At 50.4% G+C, this 27871-nt stretch overlaps 1 protein-coding gene across 1 annotated transcript in view; it reads left to right on the top strand.

Moving 5' to 3' along the window:
- Nucleotides 1-27871, top strand: part of LOC143298348 (uncharacterized) — a 196777-nt gene that overhangs the window by 64708 nt on the left and 104198 nt on the right. The window lies entirely within an intron of this gene.

Here is a 27871-nt window from a genome sequence, read left to right on the forward strand (position 1 = left end):
CTAATGTCCCTGACCACGTTCCATCCTGTATTGTACCTAACCACGTTCCACCCAGTACTAATGTCCCTGACCACGTTCCATCCTGAACTGTACCTAACCACGTTCCACCCTGTACTAATGTTCCTGGCTACGTTCCACCCTGTACCAAAGTCACTGACCACGTTCAAACCTGTACTAATATCCCTGACGATGTTCCAGCCTGTACTGTCTCTGACCACGTTCCGCCCTCAACTAAAGTCCCTGACCACGATCCACCCTGTACTGATGTCCTTGACCATGTTCCACCCTGTACTAATGTATCTGACCACATTCCACCCTGTACTGTCCCTGAGCATGTTCCGCCCTTTCCTAATGTCATTGACCACGTGCCACCATGTAGTAATGTCCCTGACCATGTTCCACTCTGTACTGTCCCTGACCACGTTCCTCCCTATACTGTCCCTGACCACTTTCCACCCTGTACTAATGTACCTGGCTGCCCCTGACCACGTACTGCCCCTGACCACGTTCCACCCTGTACTAATGGCCCTGAACACGTTCCACCCTGTCGTAATGTACCTGACCACGTTCCACCCTCTACTAATGGCCCTGACTACGTTCCACCCTGTACTGTCCCTGACGACGTTCCACCCTGTACTAATGTCCCTGACCACATTCCGCCCTATACTGTCCCTGACCACGATCCACACTGTACTGACCCTGACCACGTTTCACCCTGTACTGTCCCTGACCACGTTCCACCCTGTACTAATGTCCCTGACCACATTCCGCCCAATACTGTCCCTGACCACGATCCACACTGTACTGTCCTTGACCACATTCCACCCTGTACTGTACTTGACCACGTTCCGCGTACTAATGTCCCTGAACACGTTCCACCCTGTACTAATGTCCTTGACCACGTTCTAACCGGTAGTAATGTACCTGACCACGTTCCACCCTGTACTATCACTAAGCATGTTCCGCCCTGTACTAATGTCTCTGATCACGTTCCACCCTGTACTGTCCCTGGCCATGTTCTACCCTCTACTGTCCCTGACCTCGTTCCACCCTGTACTGTCCCTGACCTCGTTCCACCCTGTACTGTCCCTGACCACATTCCCCCCGTACTGTACCTGACCAAGTTCTGCATACTAATGACCTGACCACGTTCCTCCATGTATTAATGTCCTTGAACGCATTCCACCGTGTACTAATGTCCCTTAAGTGTCAGGTCAGGTCATTAGATCTGCTACTGGTAACCTGTAATCCAGTACAACCTGTTCAGGGGTCGGGTTGCCGGTGACAAAACCGGCACTCCCACCGCTCCCTTCCGGGACTGGTGAGGCGGGTGGTTAGACACCCTTATGGAGATCCATAAAAGGGCGTTGGCTCAGGAGAGCCACCGACGGCCATCTAGCTCCACCGTGCTGTGTGCATGCCACACGCAGTTGGCCCCCGGGGTGTGTCTACCCATGCATCCGGCAGAATCTGCGGAAGAAACCTATCGGTTCAACGGAGAGGAAGGCGGTTACAGCAACGCACTGTGGAGTGCAGAGAGCAAGATGAGACACCGAAAGGATATCTTGGTCATCCACTGCATCCGTGCTCATCCTCCAGTCGTCTCAACTTAGTCTTGCCACTGGAAATTGGTGGACCTGGACGAGAGAGTGAGGTCGACGTTGCGCAACTCCTCTTCACTTTAAACAAACTCATCGCGCAAGTCATCAGTCATCCAAAATGACCTTTCATCCTTCATCATTTCATCTCCCCCAAGTCCTGTGGCGACAGGCGAGCGACGAAACGACAGGTGTGGGTACACTGGCAGTCGCAGCCGCAGACCTGCACGCAGGCGGCTCAGGCCATAGGGTCGTTCTTCGTCGACAGGAGCAGCGATGGAGCTCGGCAGCCGTCTGAGCGTCTGAGCAGCCCTCTTTAGGAAAGCACTGCTCACCTCCCTGGCATGAGGAAGGGGCTAGAAAAGGTGCCCTAAAAATTGCCTGCTCCATATCACCCTGGCCAGCATACCGCGGCTGGCGGGGACCCTACATCAGTGGTCGAAACAAAGAAAAGAAAAAAACAAGGATCGTTCCTCTCACCATTGGTGCTTGGAACATAAGGACTCTCCTGGACAGAGATAACGCGGACAGACCCCAAAGGAGAACGGCACTAGTTGCATCCGAACTCGCCAGATACAACATTGACATCGCAGCCTTGAGTGAGACTCGGCTTGCAGGCGAAGGCGAGCTCTGTGAACAGGGATCTGGTTACACCTTCTTCTGGAGTGGACGAGGAAGCAAAGAGCAACGTGAGGCTGGCGTTGGTTTTGCAGTAAAAACAGCACTTGTCAGCAAGCTAGCTGGAATCCCAAAGGGAGTCAACGATAGGCTTATGACCATGAAACTCCCACTGGCATCTGGCCAGAAGCACCTCACCATTGTCAGTGCCTACGCCCCAACCATGACCAACCCGGATGAAGTGAAGGCGAAGTTCTACGAGGACCTTCACTCTGTCATTGCTGCTATCCCTAAAGCAGACAAGCTCATCATTCTTGGGGACTTCAATGCTAGAGTTGGCTCTGACTACATCTCCTGGGATGGAGTGATTGGAAAGCACAGTGTGGGCCACCGCAACCCAAATGGATTGCTTTTGCTTCAGACCTGTGCAGAGCACGAACTGCTGATAACCAACACAGTTTTCTGCCTCCCTACCCGTAACAGGACGTCATGGATGCACCCTCGCTCAAAGCATTGGCATCTCATCGATTATGTCATCGTCAGGAAAAGGGATAGGCAAGATGTACGTGTAACAAAGACCATGTGCGGCGCCGAGTGTTGGACAGACCATCGCCTTGTAGTCTCGAAGCTGAATATTCGAATCCAGCCCAAGAGACGCCCCCAAGGCCAGAAGGCTCCAAAACGGTTCAACATCGCTAAGCTGAAAAACATCACCATCAAACAGTCCTTTGTGGAGCTGCTGGAAGATCGTCTGGAATCCGCCTCTCTGGACAACCAGAATGTGGAGTCTGACTGGAGAACCCTGCGTGAGCCGATCTATAGTACAGCTTCAGAGACCCTGGGACCCATGACCAGAAAGCACAAAGACTGGTCTGATGAAAACTGTGATGAAATCAAGCAGCTTCTGGATGAGAAACGCTGTCTGCATCAAGCCTACCTGAGCAACCCAAAGTCCACATCAAAAAAGGATGCGTACAATGCCATCCGCAGGACTGTTCAGCAAAAGTTACGCCAGATGCAGGATAAGTGGCTGAGTGACAAAGCTGATGAGATCCAGGGATATGCTGACAGGCACGATATGAAGAGGTTCTATGATGCCTTAAAAGAAGTCTACGGCCCCACATCCTCAGGATCATCCCCCCTCCTCAGTGCAGATGGGAATACCTTGATCACCGAGAAGGAGAAAATTCTCGAACGCTGGGCTGAACGATGGACTGAGCACTTCAACAGTGTCTTAAATCGCCCTTCCTCCATAAATGATGAAGCCATAGACCGTCTCCCACAAGTCCCCATCAATGAAGCACTGGACGATCCGCCAACACCTCTTGAGACCCAGAAAGCAATCCGTCTGCTATCCAGTGGCAAAGCACCTGGCTCAGACTCCATACCAGCAGAGGTCTACAAGGATGGAGGCACTGTGCTGACTGAGAAGCTCCATCAGCTGTACTCACTCATGTGGAAAGAAGAGACGATCCCCCAGGATTTCAAAGATGCATCTATCATTCACTTGTACAAGCGAAAGGGGAACCGGCAAGCCTGTGATAACCATCGGGGCATTTCCTTGCTCTCCATCGCAGGCAAGATACTTGCCAGGATCCTACTAAACCGCCTCACAGCACACCTTGACCAAGGTCATTTGCCTGAGAGCCAATGTGGATTCCGGAAAGAGCGCGGAACCACCGACATGGTGTTTGCTGCAAGGCAGCTGCAAGAGAAATGTCAGGAGCAAAATGCTGATCTGTTCTCCACCTATGTCGACCTCACTAAGGCCTTCGACACCGTGAGTAGAGAAGGACTGTGGAAGATCATGGCCAAGTACGGATGCCCTCGGAAATTTATTTCCTTGGTCAGCCAATTCCATGAAGGGATGCAGGCTCGAGTCCAGGACAAAGGCGAAACATCTGCTCCTTTTGCTGTCACAAATGGTGTCAAGCAAGGCTGCATCCTGGCTCCAACGCTGTTCAGCCTCATGTTCTCTGCAATGCTTACTGATGCCTTCAGAGATGGCGATGTTGGAATCGGCCTAAAGTACCAAACAGATGGCAAGTTGTTTAACCTCAGAAGGCTTCAAGCAAAAACGAAGGTCATGACAGACATCATCAGAGACTTTTTGTTTGCTGATGATTGTGCCCTCAACGCTGGATCTGAAGCTGACATGCAACTCAGCGTCGACAGGTTTGCCACTGCCAGCAGGAACTTCGGCCTTACCATCAGCACGAGGAAAACTGAAGTTCTCCATCAGCCAGCCCCAGGGAAACCCTACGTTGAGCCCAACATCACAGTCAACGGTCAGAGACTCAGTGCGGTGGAGCGGTTCACATACCTTGGCAGCACACTGTCACGAAATGCGACCATCGACGATGAAGTGAACGTCAGGATTGCAAGAGCAAGCGCAACTTTTGGTAGACTCAATGCAAATGTCTGGAACAGAAGAGGCATTAGTCTTGAGACCAAGCTAAAGGTCTACAGAGCAGTAGTTCTCCCCACACTACTGTACGCCTGCGAAACTTGGACAGTGTACCAACGACATGCCAAGAAGCTGAACCACTTCCACACAACATGCCTCAGGAAGCTACTGAACATCAAGTGGCAAGACAAGACCCCAGACACATAGGTGCTCGCAAAAGCCACCCTTCCCAGCATCTTCACCATCCTGATGCAGTCCCAGCTTTGCTGGGCTGGACACGTGGCGCGCATGCCAGACCATCGGCTGCCCAAAAGGCTCTTCTATGGCGAGCTGCAACAAGGGAAGAGATCACACGGAGGTCAGAAGAAGCGCTTCAGAGATACTCTGAAAGTCTCTCTGAAAGCGTTTGATATCAACCCTGACTCCTGGGAGGAATCTGCAGTGGACTGTGACAGATGGCGCGCTGCTGTGCACAAAGGCGCTAAGTTGTGCGAGGCCAACAGGACTGCTGCAGCTGTTCAGAAGAGGCAGGCCAGAAAGTCACGGGCAAACAAGCTCCCTGACAGTGGTATGCCTGTCTTTGTCTGCCCCAACTGTCAGCGAACATTTCGTGCCCAGATTGGACTATTCAGCCATCTGCGCATTCACAGATAGATTCATGAGCATCCTCCCCCCCACCCCCCCACCCCCCCTCCCCCCATCCCCCAGCTGGATGACAACGATGGTCATCATCAATCTCGATGGACACATCACCAATGTCCCTTAACACGTTCCACACTGTACTGATGTCTCTGACAACGTTCAACCCTGTACTAATGTTCCTGACCACGTTCCAGCCTGTACTAATGTTTCTGACTACGTTCCACCCTGTACTAATTTCTCTGACTACGTTCCGTCCTGTACTAATGTATCTGACTACGTTCCACCCTGTACTAATTAATATGCCTGACCTCATTCCATGCTGTACTAATATCCCTGACCACGTTCCACCCTGTACTAATATCCCTGACCTCATTCCATGCTGTACTAATATCCCTGACCACGTTCCACCCTGTACTAATGTCTCTGTACTGTTTCTGCACTATTGTCCTCGACCATGTTCCGCCCTATACTATTGTCCGTGACCACGTTCCAATCTGTATTGATGTCCCTGACAACATTCCACACTGTACTGATGTCCCTGACCACGTTCCACACAGTAATGATGTCACTGACAACATTCCACACTGTACTAATGTCCCTGACTACGTTCAACCCTGTACTAATGTTTCTAACCACGTTCCAGCCTGTACTAATGTTTCTGACTACGTTCCACCCTGTACTAATATCCCTGACCTCATTCCATCCTGTACTGATATCCCTGACCACGTTCCACCCTGTACTAATGTCTCTGTACTGTCTGTACTAATATCCCTGTACTGTCATTGACCATGTTCCGCCCTATACTACTGTCCCTGACCATGTTCCACCCTGTAATAATGCCCTGAACACGTTCCACCCTGTACGGTCCCTGACCACATTCCGCCCTTTACTGTCCCTGACCATGTTCCACCCTGCACTTATGTCACTGACTATGTTCCACCCTGTACTGTACCTGACCACTTTCAGTGTACTAATGTCCCAGATTACGATCCACCGTGGTCTAATATCCCTGACCACGTTCCAACCAGTACTAATATCCCTGACCACGTCCAGACTGTACTAATGTCCGTGACTTCTTTCCAGCCTGTACTAATATTTCTGACTACGTTCCACACAGTACTAATTTCTCTGACTACGTTCCGTCCTGTACTAATGTATCTGACAATGTTCCACCCTGTACTAATATCCCTGACCTTATTCCATCCTGTACTAATATCCCTGACCACGTTCCACCCTTTATTAAGGTCCCTGACTACGTTCCATCCTGTACTGATGTCCCTAAATACGTTCGGTCCTGTACTGTCCCTGACCAGGTTCCACCTTGTACTGTCACTGACCACGTTCCACCTAGAACTAATATCCCTGACCACGTTCCACACTGTACTAATATTCCTCACGATGTTCCACCCTGTACTGTCTCTGAGCACGTTCCGCCCTGTACTAATGTCCCTGACCACGTTCCACCCTGTACTGATGTTCCTGACCACGTTCCACCCTGTACTAATGTCCTTGACCATGTTCCACCCTGTAGTAATGTCCTTGACCATGTTCCACCCTGTACTAATGTCCTTGACCATGTTCCACCTTGTACTATTGTTTCTGACCACGTTCCACCCTGTTCTGTACCTGAGCATGTTCCGCCCTGTAGTAATGTCCCTGACCACTTTCCACCCTGTAGTAATGTCCCTGACCGTCTTCCACCCAGTACTGTCCATGACCACGTTCCACCCTGTACTAATGTACCTGACCACGTTCCATCCCTTACTGTCCCTGACCACGTTCCACCCTGCACTATCCTTGTCCACGTTCAACCCAGTTCTAATGTTCCTGAGCACGTTCCACCCTGCACTAATGTCCCTGACCACGTTCCACCCTGTACTCTCCCTGACAACGTTCCACCATGTACTGTCCCTGACCACCTTCCACCCTGTACTAATGTCCTTGACCACGTTCTACCCTGTACTAATGTCCTTGACCACGTTCTACCCTGTAGTAATGTACCTGACCACGTTCCACCCTGTACTGTCCCGGAGCATGTACCGCCCTGTACTAATGTTCCTGACCACATTACACCCTGTAGTAATGTCCCTGACCATGTTTCACCCTGTACTGTCACTGGCCATGTTCCACCCTGTACTAATGTCCTTGACCACATTCCGCCATATACTGTCCCTGACCACGATCCACACTGTACTGTCCCTGAGCACGTTACACCCTGTACTTATATCCCTGACCACTTTTCACCTTGTACTATTGTTCTTGACGATGTTCCACCTTGTATTAATGTCCGTGACCACGTTCCACCCTGTACTGTCGGTGACCATGACCCACCCTGTACTGATGTCCTTGACCTCGTTCCAACCTGTACTGTCTCTGACCACATTCCACCCTGTACTGTCACTGACCACGTTCCACCCTGTACTGTCACTGACTACTTTCCACCCAGTACTAATATCCCTGACCACGTTCCAACCTATACTGTCTCTGACCACATTCCACCCTGTACTGTCACTGACCACGTTCCACCCAGTACTAATATCCCTGACCACGTTCCACCGTGTACTGATATCCCTGACGATGTTCCACCCTGTACTGTCTCTGATCACGTTCCGCCCTGTACTAATGTCCCTGACCACGTTCCATCCTCAACTGATGCCCCTGACTACTTTCCACCCTCTACTTATGTCCCTGACCACGTTCCACCCTGTATTGTACCTGACCACGTTCCACCCTGTACTGTCACTGACCACGTTCTGCCTGACCAAGTTCCACCTTGTTCTGATGTCCCTGACCACGTTCCAAGCTGCACTAATATCCTTGACGACGTTCCACTCTGTACTAATGTATGTGACCACGCTCCACCCTGTACTGTCCCAGAGAACGTTCCAGCCTGTACTAATGTCCCTGACTACATTCCACCCTATACTCTCCCTGACCACGTTCCGCACTGTACTAATGTCCCTGATCATGTTCCACATTGTAGTAATGTCCCAGATGATGTTCCATCCTGTACTGTACCTGACCACGTTCCGCGTACTAATGTCCCTATTCCACCCTGTATTAATGTCCCTTAACACGATCAACCCTATACTAATATCCCTGACGATGTTCCACCCTGTACTGTCTCTGAACGTGTTTCGCCCTGTATTAATGTCCCTGAACACGTTCCACCCTCTACTGATGTCCCTGACCACGTTCCACCCTATACTAATGTCCTTGGCCATGTTCCACCCTGTACTAATGTATCTGACCACGTTCCACCCTATACTGTCCCTGAGCATGTTCCGCCCTGTACTAATGTCCATGACCACGTTCCACCCTGTACTCTCCCTGACGACCTTCCACCCTGTACTGTCACTGACCAGTTTCCACCCTGTCCTAATGTCCCTGGCCACATTCCACCCTATACTGTCCGTGACCATGTTCCACCCAGTACATATGTCCCTGACCACGTTCCACCCTGTACTTATGTCCCTGACCACGATCCACCCTGTACTGTACCAAACCACGTTCCGCGCACTGATGTCTCTGACCACATTCCAACCTGTATTAATGTCCCTGAACTCGTTCCACCCTGTATTGATGGCCCTAACCACGTTCCACCCTGTACTAACGTCCCTGACAACGTTCCACCCTGTACTAATGTCCCTGACCACGTTCCACCCCGTATTAATGCCCCTGACTACTTTCCACCCTCTACTGATGTCCCTGACCACGTTCCACCCTGGTCTAATATCCCTGACCACGTTCCACCCTGTACTAATATATATATCCCTGACGACGTTCCAACCTGTACTGTATGTGACCACATTCCACACTGTACGAATGTCAGTGACCACGTTCCAGCCTGTACTGATGTCCGTGACCTCGTTCCATCCTGTACTAATTTCCATGACCTCGTTCCACTCTGTACTGTCCCTCACCTCTTTCCACCCTGTACTAATATCCCTGACCAGGTTACACCCTGTACTTATGTCCCTGACCACTTTCCACCCTGTACTAATGTCCCTGACCATGTTCCACCCTGTACTGTCCCTCACCACGTTCCACCCTGTACTGTCCCTGACCACCTTTCACCCTGTACTAATGTACCTGACCACGTTCCATCACTTACTGTCCCCGACCACGTTCTACCGTGTACTGTCCCTGACCACGTTCCACCCTGTGCTAATGTACCTGACAAGGTCCGACCTCTACTGATGTCGATTACCACGTTCCGCCCTGTATTAATGTCCCTGACTACGTTCCACCATGTACTGTTGTCCCTGACCACGTTCCACCCTGTACTAATGTCCCTGACTACGTTCCACCATGTACTGTTTTCCCTGACCACGTTCCACCCTGTACTAATATCCCTGACGACGTTCCAACCTGTACTGTATGTGACCACGTTCCACACTGTACGAATGTCAGTGACCACGTTCCACCCTGTACTGATGTCAGTGACCACGTTCCACCCTGTACTAATTTCCATGACCTCGTTCCACTCTGTACTGTCCCTGACCTCTTTCCACCCTGTACTAATGTCCATGACCAGGTTCCACCCTGTACTTATGTCCCTGACCACTTTCCACCCTGCACTAATGTCCCTGACCATGTTCCACCCTGTACTGTCCCTCACCACGTTCCACCCTGTACTGTCCCTGACCACCTTTCACCCTGTACTAATGTACCTGACCACGTTCCATCCCTTACTGTCCCCGACCACGTTCTACCGTGTACTGTCCCTGACCACGTTCCACCCTGTACTAATGTACCTGACAAGGTCCGACCTCTGCTGATGTCGATTACCACGTTCCGCCCTGTATTAATGTCCCTGACTACGTTCCACCATGTACTGTTGTCTCTGACCACGTTCCACCCTGTACTAATGTCCCTGACTACGTTCCACCATGTACTGTTGTCCCTGATCACGTTCCACCCTGTACTAATGTCACTGACTACGTTCCACCCTGTACTAATTTTCCTGACCTCGTTCCATCCTGTACTAATGTCCCGGGCCAAGTTCCACCCCGTACTAATGTCTCTGACTATCTTCCACCCTGTATTGATGTCCCTGACTACGTTCCACCCTGGTCTAATATCCCTGATCACGTTCCACCCTTTACTAATATCCCTGACCACGTTCCACCCTCTACTGTACCTGACCACATTCCACACTGTACTAATGTTCCTGACCACATTCAACCCTGTATTGTACCTGACCACGTTCCAACCTGTGCTAATGTCCCTGACTACGTTCCACCCTGTACCAATGTCATTGACCACGTTCCAACCTGTACTAATATCCCTGACAACGTTCACCCCTGTACTAATATCCCTGACGATGGTCCACACTGTACTGTTTCGGGTACGTTCAGACCAGTACTGATGTCCCTGAGCACGTTCCACCCTGTACTGATGTCCCTGATCACGTTCCACCCTGTACTGGTGTCTTGACCACGTTCCACCCTGTACAAATGTATCTGACCACGTTCCATCCTGTACTGTCCCAGAGCATGTTCCGCCCTGTCCTAATGTCCCTGACCACGTTCCACTCTGTAGTAATGTACCTGACAAAGATCCACCCTGCACTGACCACGTTTCACTCTATACTGTCCCTGACGATGATCCACACTGTACTGTCCATGATCACGTTCCATCCTGTACTAATGTCCCTGACCACATTCCGCCCTATACTGTCCCTGACCTCGTTCCATCCTGTACTAATATCCCAGACCACGTTCCACCCTGTACTTTCCAGACCACGCTCCATACTGTACTAATGTTCATGACCACGTTCCACCATGTACTACTGACCACTTTCCACCCTGTCTACGTTCCACCCTATACAAATATCCCTGAAAACGTTCCACCCTGTACTATCCCTGACCACTTTCCGCGCTGTACTGATGTCCCTGACTACATTCCATCCTTTAGTGTCCCTTACCACGTTCCACTGTGTATTGATGTCCTTGACTTTGTTCAATCCTGTACTGTCCGTGACCACGTTCCACCCTCTACTGATATCCCTGACCACGTTCCACCCTGTACTAATGTCCTTGGCCATGTTCCACCCTGTACTAATGTATCTGACCACGTTCCACCATATACTGTCCCTGAGCATGTTCCGCCCTGTACTAATGTCACTGACCACTTTCCACCCTGTAGTAATGTCCCTGGCCATGTTCAACCCTGTACTAATGTACCTGACCACGTTCCATCCCTTACTGTCCCTAACCACGTTCCACCCTGTACTCTCCCTGACGACCTTCCACCCTGTACTGTACTGTCACTGACCAAGTTCCACCCTGTCCTAATGTCCCTGGCCACATTCCACCCTATACTGTCCGTGACCACGTTCCGCCCTGTACATATGTCCCTGACCATGATCCACCCTGTACTGTACCAGACCACGTTCCGCGCACTGATGTCCCTGACCACATTCCAACCTGTATTAATGTCCCTGAACTCGTTCCACCCTGTATTGATGTCCCTAACCACGTTCCACCCTGTACTAACGTCCCTGTACTAATGTACCTGACAAGGTTCCACCCTGCACTAATGTCCATGACCACGTTCCACCCTGTACTAATGTGCCTGGCCTCATTCCGCCCTATACTATTCCTGACCAAGATCCACACTGTACTGTCCGTGACCACATTTCATCCTGTATTAATGTCCCTGACCATGTTCCACCATGTATTCATGTCCCTGAACAAGTTCCACCCTGTATTAATGTCCCTGACCACGTTCCACCCTGTACTAATGTCCCTGACCACGTTCCACCCTGTACTAATGTACCTGACCACATTCCATCCTGTACTTTTCCTGAGCATGTTCCGCCCTATACTAATGTCGCTGACAACGTTCAACTGTCTAAGGCCTCGTTCCACCCTGTACTGTCCCTGGCCATGTTCAACCCTGTACTAATGTCCCTGACCACGGTCCACAACGTACTGTCTCTGACCAAGATCCACACTGTACTGTCCGTGACCACATTTCACCCTGTATTAATGTCCCTGACCATGTTCCACCATGTACTAATGTCCCTGACTACGTTCCGTCCTGTACTAATGTCCCTGACTACGTTCCACCCCGTATTAGTGCCCCTGACTACTTTCCACCCTCTACTGATGTCCCTGACCACGTTCCACCCTGTACTGTCACTGACCACGTTCCACCCTGTACTGTCCCTGACAACGTTCTACGCTGTACAAATGTCCCTGACCACGTTCCACCCTGTACTAATGTACCAGACCACGTTCCACCCTATACTGTTCTGAGTATATTCCGCCCTGTTTTAATGTGCCTGAACACGTTCCGCCCTGGAGTAATGTCCCTGGCCATGTTCGACCCTGTAGTGTCACTGACAACGTTGTACCCTGTACTATTGTCCCTGACCACATTCCGCATGTTCCGCCCAGTATTAATGTCCCTGAACACGTTCAACCCTGTACTCATGTCCCTGACGACATTCCACCCTGTACTGTTCGTGACCACGTTCCACCCTGTACTAATGTACCTGACCACGTTCCACACTGTACTGTCCCTGACCACGTTCCACCCTGTAGTTATGTCACTGACCACTTTTCATCCCGTACTGTACCTGACCACGTTCCGCGTACTAAAGTCCCTGATTACGTTCCACCCTGTGTTAATGTCCCTGACCACGTTCTACCATGTATTAATGTACCTGAACACGCTCCACCCTGTACTGATGTCCCTAACCACGTTCCATCCTGTACTGATGTCCCTGACCACGTTCCACTCTGTACTGATGTCCTTGACTACGTTCTATCCTGTACTAATATCCCTGACTACGTTCCACCTTGTACTAATGTCCCTGACTACTTTCCACCCTGTACTGATGTCCTTGACCACGTTCCTCCCTTGTCTAATATCCCTGACCACGTTCCACTCTTTACTAATATCCCTGACCACGTTCCACACTGTACTGTACCTGACCACGTTCCAAACTGTACTAATGTCCATAACCACCTTCCACCCTGTACCAATGTCCCTGTCCCAATGTCCCAATGTCGTTCCACCCTACTAACATCCCTGACCACTTTCCACCTTGTACTAACGTCCTTGAAAAAGTTCCACCCTGTACTAATATCGCTGACGATGTTCCACCCTGTACTGTCTCTGAGCACGTTCCGCCCTGTATTAATGTCACTGAACACGCTCCACCCTGTAATGATGTCCCTGACCTCGTTCTATCCTATACTAATGTCCCTGACCACGTCCACCCTGTACTGATGTCCCTGACTATGTTCCACTCTATGCTAATGTCCTTGACCACGGTCCACCCAATTCTGTTCCTGAGCATATTCCGCCCTGTACTAATGTGCATGGCCACGTTCCACCCTGTAGTAATGTACCTGACCACGTTCCACCCTGTAGTAATTTCCCTAACCACGTTCCACCCTGTAGTAATGTCCCTGACCATGTTCCACCCCATACTGTCCCTGACCACGTTCCACTCTGTACTGTCCCTGACAACGTTCTACGCTGTACTAATGTACCAGACAACGTTCCACCCTATACTGTTCTGAGCATGTTCCGCCCTGTACTTATGTCCCTGACCACGTTCCACCCTGTACTAATGTACCAGACAACGTTCCACCCTATACTGTTCTGAGCATGTTCCGCCCTGTACTAATGTGCCTGACCACGATCAACCCTTGTGTCCTAAACATGTTCCACCCTGTACTGTCCCTGAGAACGTTCCACCCTGTACTGTCCCTGACAACGTTCCACCCTATACTGTCCCTGACCACGATCCACACTGTACTGTCCCTGACCACCTTCCACCCTGTACTGATGTCCCTGACCACGTTCCACCCTGTATTAATGTCCGTGAACACGTTCCACCCTGTACTAATATCCTGACGGTGTTCCACCCTGTACTGTCTCTGCGCATGTTCCGCCCTGTATTAATGTCCCTGAACACGTTCCATCCTGTACTCATGTCCGTGACCACGTTCCTCCCTTTACTACTGTATCTGAGCACGTTCCACCCTGTACTAATGTCCTTGACCACGTTCCAGCCTGTACAGTCCCTGACCACGTTCCACCCTATACTAATGTCCCTGACCACATTCCGCCCTATACTCTCCTTGACCACAATCCGCACTGTACTGTCTCTGACCACTTTCCACCCTGTACTATTGTCCGTGATCACATTCTGCTCTATACTGTCCCTGACCACGTTCCACCCTGTACTGTACTTGACCAAGTTCCGCGTATTAATCTTCCTGACCACGTTTCCACCCTGTATTAATGTCCCTGACCACGTTCCACCATGTATTAATGTCCCTGAACACGTTCCACCCTGTAAAAATGTCCCTGGCCACGTTCTACTCTGTACTAATGCCCCTGACCTCGTTCCATCCTGTACTAATATCCCTGACCACGTTCCACCCTGTACTTTCCAGACCACGCTCCATACTGTACTAATGTTCATGACCACGTTCCACCATGTACTGTACCTGACCACTTTCCACCCTGTACTAATGTCCCTGTCTACGTTCCACCCTATACATACAAATATCCCTGAAAACGTTCTACCCTGAATTAATATCCCTGACCACTTTTCACCTTGTACTATTGCCCTTGACCACGTTTCACCTTGTATTAATGTCCGTGACCACGTTCAACCGTGTACTAATGTCTCTGACCACGTTCCGCCCTGTACTATCCTTGACCACTTTCCGCGCTGTACTGATGTCCCTGACTACATTCCATCCTGTAGTGTCCCTTACCACGTTCCACTCTGTATTGATGTCCTTCACTTTGTTCAATCCTGTACTGTCCCTGATCATGTTCCGCCCTGTACTGTGACTGTTCCACCCAGTACTAATATCTATGACCACGTTCCACCCTGTACTAATATCCATGACGATGTTCCACCCTGTACTCTCTCTGAGCACGTTCCGACCTGTACTAATGTCCCTGACCACGTTCCACCCTGTACTAATGTCCTTGGCCATGTTCCACCCTGTACTAATGTATCTGACCACGTTCCACCCTATACTGTCCCTGAGCATGTTCCGCCCTGTACTAATGTCCCTGACCATGTTCCACCCTGTACTGTCCCTGACCACGTTCCACCCTGTACTGTTCTTAACCACGTTCCATCCTGTACTAATGTACCTGACCACGTTCCATCCCTTACTGTCCCTAACCACGTTCCACCATGTACTGTCCCACCACGTTCCACCCTGTACTAAAGTACCTTACCACGATCCACCCTGTACTAATGTCCATGACCACGTTCCACCCTGTACTCTCCCTGACAAAGTTCCACCCTGTACTGTCACTGACCAATTTCCACCCTGTCCTAATGTCCATGGCCACATTCCACCCTATACTGTCCGTGACCACTTTCTACCCTGTACATGTGTCCCTGACCACGTTCCACCCTGTACTTATGTCCCTGACCACAATCCACCCTGTACTGTACCCGACCACGTTCCGCGCACTGATGTCCCTGACCACATTCCAACCTGTATTAATGTCCCTGAACTCGTTCCACCCTGTATTGATGTCCCTAACCACGTTCCACCCTGTACTAACGTCCCTGACAACGTTCCACCCTGTACTAATGTTTCTGACCTCGTTCCACCCTGTACTAATGTCCCTGACCACGTTCCACCCCGTATTAATGCCCCTGACTACTTTCCACCCTCTACTGATGTCCCTGACCACGTTCCACTCTGGTCTAATATCTCTGACCATGTTCCACCCTGTACTAATATCCCTGACGACGTTCCAACCTGTACTGTATGTGACTACGTTCCACACTGTATGAATGTCAGTGACCACGTTCCACCCTATACTGATGTCCGTGACCTCGTTCCACTCTGCACTGTCCCTCACCTCTTTCCACACTGTACTAATGTCCCTGACCAGGTTCCACCCTGTACTTATGTCCCTGACCACTTTCCACCCTGTACTAATGTCCCTGACCATGTTCCACCCTGTACTGTCCCTGACCACATTCCACCCTGTACTGTCCCTGACCACATTCCACCCTGTACTAATGTACCTGACCACGTTCCATCCCTTACTGTCCCCGTCCACGTCCATGACCACGTTCCACCCTGTACTAATGTACCTGACAAGGTTCCACCCTGCACTAATGTCCATGACCATGTTCCACCCTGTACTCTCCCTGACGTACTTACACGCTGTACTGTCCTGACCACGTTCCACCCATACTAATGTGCCTGGCCATATTCCGCCCTATACTGTTCCTGACCAAGATCCACACTGTACTGTCCGTGACCACATTTCACCCTGTATTAATGTCCCTGAACAAGTTCCACCCTGTATTAATGTCCCTGACCACGTTCCACCCTGTACTAATGTACCTGACCACATTCCATCCTGTACTGTTCCTGAGCTTGTTCCGCCCTATACTAATGTCGCTGACTACGTTCCACCCTGTACTGTCTAAGGCCTTGTTCCACCCTGTACTGTCCCTGGCCACGTTCAACCCTTTACTAATGTCCCTGACCACATTCCGCCCTTTACTGTCCCTGACCACGGTCCACACTGTACTGTCCCTGACCACGTTCCACCCTGTACTAACGTCCCTGACCACATTCCGCCCTATACTGTCCCTGACCACGTTCCACCATGCATTAATGTCCCTGAGCACGTTCCACCCTGTATTGATGTCCCTGACCACGTTCCACACTGTACTAATGTCCCTGAATACGTTCCACCCTGTACTAATGTCCTTGTCCACGTTCCACCCTGTACTAATGTCCCTGACTACGTTCCGTCCTGTACTAATGTCCCTGACTACGTTCCACCCCGTATTAGTGCCCCTGAATACTTTCCACCCTCTACTGATGTCCCTGACCACATTCCACCCTGGTCTAATATCAATGTCCCTGACCATGTTCCACCCTGTACTGTCCCTGACCACGTTCCACCCTGTACTGTCCCTGACATCGTTCTACACTGTACAAATGTCCCTGACCACGTTCCACTCTGTACTTATGTCCCTGACCATGTTCCACCCTGTACTAATGTACCAGACAACGTTCCACCCTATACTGTTCTGAGCATGTTCCGCCCTGTACTAATGTGCCTGACCACGTTCCACCCTGTACTAATCTACCAGACGACGTTCCACCCTATTCTATTCTGAGCATATTCCGCCCGGTTCTAATGTACCAGACCACGTTCCACCCTGTACTGTTCTGAGCATATTCCGCCCTGTTTTAATGTGCCTGAGCACGTTCCGCCCTGGAGTAATGTCCCTGGCCATGTTCCACCCTGTAGTGTCCCTGACAACGTTGTACGCTGTACTATTGTCCCTGACCACATTCCGCATGTTCCGCCCTGTATTACTGTCCCTGAACACGTTCAACCCTGTACTCATGTCCCTCACAACATTCCACCCTGTACTGTCCGTGACCACGTTCCACCCTGTACTAATGTCCGTGACCACGTTCCACCCTGTACTAATGTCCCTGACCACGTTCCATACTGTACTGTCCCTGACCACGTTCCACCTTGTAGTTATGTCCCTGACCACTTCTCATCCCGTACTGTTCCTGACCACGTTCCGCGTACTAATGTCCCTGATTACGTTCCACCCTGTGTTAATGTCCCTGACCACGTTCTACCATGTATTAATGTACCTGAACACGTTCCACCCTGTACTGATGTCCCTGACCACGTTCCATCCTGTACTGATGTCCTTGACTACGTTCTGTCCTGTACTAATGTCCCTGACTACGTTCCACCCTGTACTGATGTCCTTGACCACGTTCCTCCCTTGTCTAATATCCCTGACGACGTTCCACTCTTTACTAATATCCCTGACCACGTTCCACACTGTACTGTACCTGACCACGTTCAAAACTGTACTAATGTCCATAACCACTTCCACCCTGTACCAATATCCCTAACCTCGTTCCACCCTGTACTAATCCCTGACAACTTTCCACACTGTACTAACATCGCTGATTACTTTCCACCTTGTACTAACGTCCTTGAAAAAGTTCCACTCTGTACTAATATCGCTGACGATGTTCCACCCTGTTCTCTCTCTGAGCACGTTCCGCACTGTATTAATGTCACTGAACACGTTCCACCCTGTACAGATGTCCCTGACTACGTTCCACTCTATACTAATGTCCTTGACCACTTTCCACCCAATTCTGTTCCTGAGTATATTCCGCCCTGTACTAATGTGCATGACCACGTTCCACCCTGTAGTAATGTACCTGACCACGTTCCACCCTGTATTAATGTCCCTAACCACGTTCCACCCTGTAGTAATGTCCCTGACCATGTTCCACCCGGTACTGTCCCTGACCACGTTCCACCCTGTACTGTCCCTGACAACGTTCTACGCTGTACTAATGTCCCTGACCACGTTCCACTCTGTACTTATGTCCCTGACCACGTTCCACCCTGTACTAATGTACCAGACAACGTTCCACCCTATACTGTTCTGAGCATGTTCCGCCCTGTACTAATGTGCCTGACTACGTTCCACCCTGTACTAATCTACCAGACGACGTTCCACCCTATTCTATTCTGAGCATATTCCGCCCTGTTCTAATGTGCCTGACCACGATCCACCCTTGAGTAATGTCCTAAACATGTTCCACCCTGTACTGTCCCTGAGAACGTTCCACCCTGTACTGTCCCTGACAACGTTCCACCCTATACTGTCCTTGACCACGATCCACACTGTACTGTCCCTGACCACCTTACACCCTGTACTGATGTCCCTGACCACGTTCCACCCTGTATTAATGTCCCTGACCACGTTCCACCCTGTATTAATGTCCGTGAACACGTTCCACCCTGTACTAATATCCTGACGATGTTCCACCCTGTACTGTCTCTGCTCATGTTCCGCCCTGTATTAATGTCCCTGAACACGTTCCACCCTGTACTCATGTCTGATCGACACTGTACTGTCCCTGACCACGTTCCACCCTGTACTTATGTCCCTGACCACTTTTCATCCCGTATTGTACCTGACCACCTTCCACGTACTAATTTCCCCTAATTCACCCTGTATTAATGTCCCTGACCACGTTCTACCATGTATTAATGTCCCTGACCACGTTCCACCCTGTACTGATGTCCATGACCACGTTCCATCCTGTACTGTTGTCCCTGATCACGTTCCGCTCTGCAGTAATGTCTCTGACTACGTTCTATCCTGTACTAATGTCCCTGACTACGTTCCACTCTGTACTAATATCTCTGAGTACGTTCCGTACTGTACTACTGTCCCTGACTACTTTCCACCCTGTACTAATGTCCCTGACCACGTTCCTCCCTGGACTAATATCCCTGACCACGTTCCACACTGTACTAATATCCCTGACCACGTTCCACATTGTATCGTACCTGACCACGTTCCAGACTGTACTAATGTCCATAACGACGTTCCACCCAGTACTGTACGTGACCACGTTCTACCCAGTACTAATGTCCCTGACTACGTTCCACCCTGTACGGGTGTCCCTGACCACGATCCACACTGTACTGTCCCTGACGAATTTTCACCTTGTATTAATGTCCCTGAACACGTTCCACACTGTACTAATATCCCTGAACACGTTCCACCCTGTACTGATGTCCCTAACCACGTTCCACCCTGTACTGATGTCCCTGACCACGTTTCACCCTGTACTAATGTCCCTGACTACGTTCCACCCTGTACTAATGTCTCTGACTGCGTTCCATCCTGTACTGATGTCACTGACCACGTTCCACCCTGTACTAATGTCCTGGACCACGTTCCACCCTATACTAATGTACCTGAGCACGTTCCACCCTATACTGTTCCTGAGCATATTCCGCCCTGTACTAATGTGCCTGACCACGTGCCACCCTGTAGTAATGTCCCTTACCATGTTCCACCCTGTACTGTACCTGACCATGTTCCACCCTGTACTTAGGTCCCTGACCACGTTCCATCCTGTACTGTACCTGACCACGTTCCGCGTACTAATGTCCCTGATCAGGTTCCACCCTGTATTAATATCCCGGACCACGTTCCACCATGTATTAAGGTCCCTGAGCACGTTCCACCCTGTACTGATGTCCCTGACCACGTTCCACCCTGTACTTATATCCTTGACCACGTTTCACTCTGTACTGATGTCCCTGACCATATTGCACCCTGTACTAATGTCCCTGACTACGTTCAACCCTGTACTAATGTCTCTGACTACGTTCCGTCCTATACTAATGTCGCTGACTACGTTGCACTCTGTACTAATATCCCTGACCACGTTTCATCCTGTACTAATGTCCCTGACTACGATCCACCCTGTACTAATGTCTCTGACTACGTTCCGTCCTCTACTAATGTCCCTGACCACATTCAACTCTGTACTAATATCCCTGACCACGTTCGACACTGTACTGTACCTGACCACGTTCCACACTGTACTAATGTCGCTGACTACGTTCTACCCTGTACTGTACCTGACCACGTTCCACCCTGTACTAATGTCCCTGACTGCGTTCCACTCTGTACCAATGCCCCTGACCTCGTTCCATCCTGTACTAATATCCCTGACAATGTTCCACCCTGTACTAATATCCCTGACCACTTTCCACCTTGTATTAATGTCCCTGACCACGTTCCACCCTGTACTGTCACTGACCACGTTCCACCTTGTACTAATATCCCTGACCACGTTCCACCCTGTACTATTGACCCTGACCACTTTCCACCCTGTACTGTCTCTGAGCACATTCCGCCCTATACTAATGTCCCCGACCACGTTCCACCCTGTAGTAATGTCCTTGACCACGTTCCACCCTGTACAAATGTATCTGACCACGTTCCACCCTGTACTGTCCCTGAACATGTTCCGCGCTGTACTAATGCCCCTGACCACGTTCCACCCTGTACTGTCACTGACAACGTCCCACCCTGTACTAATGTCCCTGACCACGTTCCACCCTGTATTAATATCCCTGTCCTCATTCCACCCTGTACTAATGTCCTTGACCACGTTCGACCCTGTACTAATGTCCCTGATCACGTTCCGCCCTGTAACGATATCCTTGGCCAGTTTACACCCTGCAATGTTGTCCCTGACCTTGTGTCAGCCTGTAATGACATCCCTGGACATGTTCCACACTAAAATGATGTCTTTGGCCATGTAACACCCTATAATGATCTCCTTCGTTATTATACATCCTGTCATGATGTCCGTGACCATGAAGCACCCTTTAATGTCACTGACTGTGTAACCGCCTGTAATAATGTTCCAAACCATGTAACACCATGTAATGATGTAATTGACAATGCACCATCCTATAATGATGCCCCTGACCATGTAGCACCCTGTAATGATGTTCCTTACCATGTAACACCCAATAATGATGTCCCTGAACATGTAGTACTCTGTAATGATGTTCCTGGCCATGTAACACGCTGTAATGATATCCCTGACCATGTAACACCATGTTATGTCTCTGACCATTTGACACCCTGTTATAATATCCCTGACCATGTACCACCCTGTAATGATGTCCCTGATCATGTAGCACCATGTAGCGATGTCACTTACTATGTTCCACCCTGTAATGATGTCCTTGACCATGTAAAACCCTATGATGACGTCACTGAGCATGTAACACACTGTAATGACGTAACGATAACACCACGTAATGATGACCATGTTCCACCCTGTAATGATGCCAATGACTATGTACCACCATGTAATGATGTCCCTGGCCATATTTCACACTGCAATGTCTCGTACCACGTAACACACTGTGACAACGTCCCTGACTATGAATCACCCTGTAATGATTTCACTGCCCATGTAACACCCTGTAATAATGTCTCTGACCACGAATCACCCTGCAATGATGTTGCTTACCATGGAACACCCTAAAATGCGGAGTGATGGCCTGAGATAATGTGTCCGCCTAGGAAGTGAGAGAATCTGAGCGCGCTGGTTCGAATCACAGTTCAGCCACAGATATTTTCTCCCCCTCCACTAGACCTTGAGTGGTGGTCTGTTCCTGACAACGTTCCACCCTGTACTGTCCCTGACAACGTTCCACCCTATACTGTCCCTGACCACGATCCACACTGTACTGTCCCTGACCACCTTCCACCCTGTACTTATGTTCCTGACCACGTTCCACCCTGTACTAATGTCCTTGACCACGTTCCACCCTTGTTGTCAGGTCAGGTCATTAGATCTGCTACTGGTAACCTGTAATCCAGTACAACCTGTTCAGGGTCGGGTTGCCGGCGACTAAACCGGCACTCCCACCGCTCTCTTCCGGGACTGGTGAGGCGGGTGGCTAGACACCCTTATGGAGATCCATAAAAGGGCGTCGGCTCAGGAGACCCACCGACGGCCATCTAGCTCCACTGTGCTGTGTGCATGCCACACGTAGTTGGCCCCCAGGGTGTGTCTACCCATGCATGCGAAGTCTGGATCCGGCAGAATCTGCGGAAGAAACCTATCGGTTCAACGGAGAGGAAGGCGGTTACAGCAACGCACTGTGGAGTGCAGAGAGCAAGATGAGACACCGAAAGGATATCTTGGTCATCCACTGCATCCGTGCTCATCCTCCAGTCGTCTCGACTTAGTCTTGCCACTGGAAATTGGTGGACCCGGACGAGAGAGTGAGGTTGACGTTGCGCAACTCCTCTTCACTTTAAACAAACTCATCGCGCAAGTCATCAGTCATCCAGAATGACCTTTCATCCTTCATCATTTCATCACCCCCAAGTCCTGTGGCGACAGGCGAGCGACGAAACGACAGGTGTGGGTACACTGGCAGTCGCAGTCGCAGACCTGCACGCAGGCGGCTCAGGCCATAGGGTCGTTCTTCGTCGACAGGAGCAGCGATGGAGCTCGGCAGCCGTCTGAGCGTCTGAGCAGCCCTCTTTAGGAATGCACTGCTCACCTCCCTGGCATGAGGAAGGGGCTAGAAAAGGTGCCCTAAAAATTGCCTGCTCCATATCACCCTGGCCAGCATACCGCGGCTGGCGGGGACCCTACATCAGCGGTCGAAACAACAAGAAAGAAAAGAAAAAAACAAGGATCGTTCCTCTCACCATTGGTGCTTGGAACATAAGGACTCTCCTGGACAGAGATAACGCGGACAGACCCCAAAGGAGAACGGCACTAGTTGCATCCGAACTCGCCAGATACAACATTGACATCGCAGCCTTGAGTGAGACTCGGCTTGCAGGTGAAGGCGAGCTCTATGAACGGGGATCTGGTTACACCTTCTTCTGGAGTGGACGAGGAAGCGAAGAGCGACGTGAGGCTGGCGTTGGTTTTGCAGTAAAAACAGCACTTGTCAGCAAGCTAGCTGGAATCCCAAAGGGAGTCAACGATAGGCTTATGACCATGAAACTCCCACTGGCATCTGGCCAGAAGCACCTCACCATTGTCAGTGCCTACGCCCCAACCATGACCAACCCGGATGAAGTGAAGGCGAAGTTCTACGAGGACCTTCACTCTGTCATTGCTGCTATCCCTAAAGCAGACAAGCTCATCATTCTTGGGGACTTCAATGCTAGAGTTGGCTCTGACTACATCTCCTGGGATGGAGTGATTGGAAAGCACGGTGTGGGCCACTGCAACCCAAATGGATTGCTTTTGCTTCAGACCTGTGCAGAGCATGAACTGCTGATAACCAACACAGTTTTCTGCCTCCCTACCCGTAACAGGACGTCATGGATGCACCCTCGCTCAAAGCATTGGCATCTCATCGATTATGTCATCGTCAGGAAAAGGGATAGGCAAGATGTACGTGTAACAAAGACCATGTGCGGCGCCGAGTGTTGGACAGACCATCGCCTTGTAGTCTCGAAGCTGAATATTCGAATCCAGCCCAAGAGACGCCCCCAAGGCCAGAAGGCTCCAAAACGGCTCAACATCGCTAAGCTGAAAAACATCACCATCAAACAGTCCTTTGTGGAGCTGCTGGAAGATCGTCTGGAATCCGCCTCTCTGGACAACCAGAATGTGGAGTCTGACTGGAGGACCCTGCGTGAGCTGATCTATAGTACAGCTTCAGAGACCCTGGGACCCATGTCCAGAAAGCACAAAGACTGGTTTGATGAAAACTGTGATGAAATCAGGATGAGAAACGCCGTCTGCATCAAGCCTACCTGAGCAACCCAAAGTCCACATCAAAAAAGGATGTGTACGATGCCATCCGCAGGACTGTTCAGCAAAAGTTACGCCAGATGCAGGATAAGTGGCTGAGTGACAAAGCTGATGAGATCCAGGGATATGCTGACAGGCACGATATGAAGAGGTTCTATGATGCCTTAAAAGAAGTCTACGGCCCCACATCCTCAGGATCATCCCCCCTCCTCAGTGCAGATGGGAATACCTTGATCACCGAGAAGGAGAAAATTCTCGAACGCTGGGCTGAGCACTTCAACAGTGTCTTAAATCGCCCTTCCTCCATAAATGATGAAGCCATAGACCGTCTCCCACAAGTCTCTATCAACGAAGCACTGGACGATCCGCCAACACCTCTTGAGACCCAGAAAGCAATTCGTCTGCTATCCAGTGGCAAAGCACCTGGCTCAGACTCCATACCAGCAGAGGTCTACAAGGATGGAGGCACTGTGCTGACTGAGAAGCTCCATCAGCTGTACTCACTCATGTGGAAAGAAGAGACGATCCCCCAGGATTTCAAAGATGCATCTATCATTCACTTGTACAAGCGAAAGGGGAACCGGCAAGCCTGTGATAACCATCGGGGCATTTCCTTGCTCTCCATCGCAGGCAAGATACTTGCCAGGATCCTACTAAACCGCCTCACAGCACACCTTGACCAAGGTCATTTGCCTGAGAGCCAATGTGGATTCCGGAAAGAGCGCGGAACCACCGACATGGTGTTTGCTGCAAGGCAGCTGCAAGAGAAATGTCAGGAGCAAAATGCTGATCTGTTCTCCACCTATGTCGACCTCACTAAGGCCTTCGACACCGTGAGTAGAGAGGGACTGTGGAAGATCATGGCCAAGTACGGATGCCCTCGGAAATTTATTTCCTTGGTCAGCCAATTCCATGAAGGCATGCAGGCTCGAGTCCAGGACAAAGGCGAAACATCTGCTCCTTTTGCTGTCACAAATGGTGTCAAGCAAGGCTGCGTCCTGGCTCCAACGCTGTTCAGCCTCATGTTCTCTGCAATGCTTACTGATGCCTTCAGAGATGGCGATGTTGGAATCGGCCTAAAGTACCGAACAGATGGTAAGTTGTTTAACCTCAGAAGGCTTCAAGCAAAAACGAAGGTCATGACAGACATCATCAGAGACTTTTTGTTTGCTGATGATTGTGCCCTCAACGCTGGATCTGAAGCTGACATGCAACTCAGCGTTGACAAGTTTGCCACTGCCAGCAGGAACTTCGGTCTTACCATCAGCACGAGGAAAACTGAAGTTCTCCATCAGCCAGCCCCAGGGAAACCCTACGTTGAGCCCAACATCACAGTCAACGGTCAGAGACTCAGTGCGGTGGAGCGGTTCACATACCTTGGCAGCACACTGTCACGAAATGCGACCATCGACGATGAAGTGAACGTCAGGATTGCAAGAGCAAGCGCAACTTTTGGTAGACTCAGTGCAAATGTCTGGAACAGAAGAGGCATTAGTCTTGAGACCAAGCTAAAGGTCTACAGAGCAGTAGTTCTCCCCACACTACTGTACGCCTGCGAAACTTGGACAGTGTACCAACGACATGCCAAGAAGCTGAACCACTTCCACACAACATGCCTCAGGAAGCTACTGGCAAGTGGCAAGACAAGACTCCAGACACAGAGGTGCTCGCAAAAGCCACCCTTCCCAGCATCTTCACCATCCTGATGCAGTCCCAGCTTCGCTGGGCTGGACACGTGGCGCGCATGCCAGACCATCGGCTGCCCAAAAGGCTCTTCTATGGCGAGCTGCAACAAGGGAAGAGATCACACGGAGGTCAGAAGAAGCGCTTCAGAGATACTCTGAAAGTCTCTCTGAAAGCGTTTGATATCAACCCTGACTCCTGGGAGGAATCTGCAGTGGACCGTGACAAATGGCGCGCTGCTGTGCACAAAGGCGCCAAGTTGTGCGAGGCCAACAGGACTGCTGCAGCTGTTCAGAAGAGGCAGGCCAGAAAGTCACGGGCAAACAAGCTCCCTGACAATGGTATGCCTGTCTTTGTCTGCCCCAACTGTCAGCGAACTTTTCGTGCGCAGATCGGACTATTCAGCCATCTGCGCATTCACAGATAGATTCATGAGCATCCTCCCCCCCCCATCCCACCACCACCCTCCCCCCATCCCCCAGCTGGATGACAACGATGGTCATCATCGATATCGATGGACACACACCACCACCACCACCCTGTACTGATGTCCTTGACCACGTTCCACCCTGTATTAATGTCCGTGAACACGTTCCACCCTGTACTAATATCATGACGATGTTCCACCCTGTACTGTCTCTGCACAATGTCCACCCTGTATTAATGTCCCTGACCACGTTCCACCCTGTACTGTCCCTGACCACGTTCCTCCCTTTACTACTGTATCTGAGCACGTTCCACCCTGTACTAATGTCCATGACCACGTTCCACCCTGTAAATCCCCGACCACGTTCCACCCTGTACTGTCTCTGACCACGTTCCACCCTATACTAATGTCCCTGACCACATTCCGCCCTATACTCTCCCTGACCACGATCGACACTGTACTGTCCCTGACCACGTTCCACCCCGTACTGTACCTGACCACCTTCCGCATACTAATTTCCCTGATAACGATCCACCCTGTATTAATGTCCCTGACCACGTTCTACCATGTATTAATGTCCCTGAACACGTTCCACCCTGTACTGATGTCCATGACCACGTTCCATCCTGTACTGTTGTCCATGACCACGTTCCGCTCTGTACTAATGTCCTTGACTACGTTCCTCCCTGGACTAATATCCCTGACTACGTTCCACTCTGTACTAATATCCCTGACCACGTTCCGCATTGTATCGTACCTGACCACGTTCCAAACTGTACTAATGTCCATAACGTACCACGTAACACACTGTAACAACGTCCCTGACCATAAATAACCCTGTAATTATTTCACTGCCCATGTAACACCCTGTAATAATGTCTCTGACCACGAATCACCCTGTAATGATGTTGCTGACCATGGAACACCCTAAAATGCGGAGTGATGTCCTGAGGTAACACATCCGCCTAGGAAGTGAGAGAATCTGAGCGCGCTGGTTCGAATCACAGTTCAGCCGCCGATATTTTCTCCCCCTCCACTAGACCTTGAGTGGTGGTCTGGACGCTAGTCATTCGGATGAGACGATAAACCGAGGTCCCGTTGCAGCATGCATTTAGCGCACGTAAAAGAACCCACGGCAACAAAAGGGTTGCTCCTGGCAAAATTCTGTAGAAAAATCCACTTCGATAGAAAAACAAATAAAAATGCACACAGAGAAATCTGTTGTGATAAAAAGAGAAATACAAATACAAAATGATGTCACTGACCACCAAAAACCCACTAATATTGCCCCTGACCATGCAACACCCTGATGTCACTGACTGTGTACCACCTGTAATGATGTCCCTGGCCATATTCTACATTG

Source organism: Babylonia areolata, chromosome 23, assembly GCF_041734735.1.
Source record: "Babylonia areolata isolate BAREFJ2019XMU chromosome 23, ASM4173473v1, whole genome shotgun sequence".
In the NCBI taxonomy this organism is placed as follows: domain Eukaryota; kingdom Metazoa; phylum Mollusca; class Gastropoda; order Neogastropoda; family Buccinidae; genus Babylonia; species Babylonia areolata.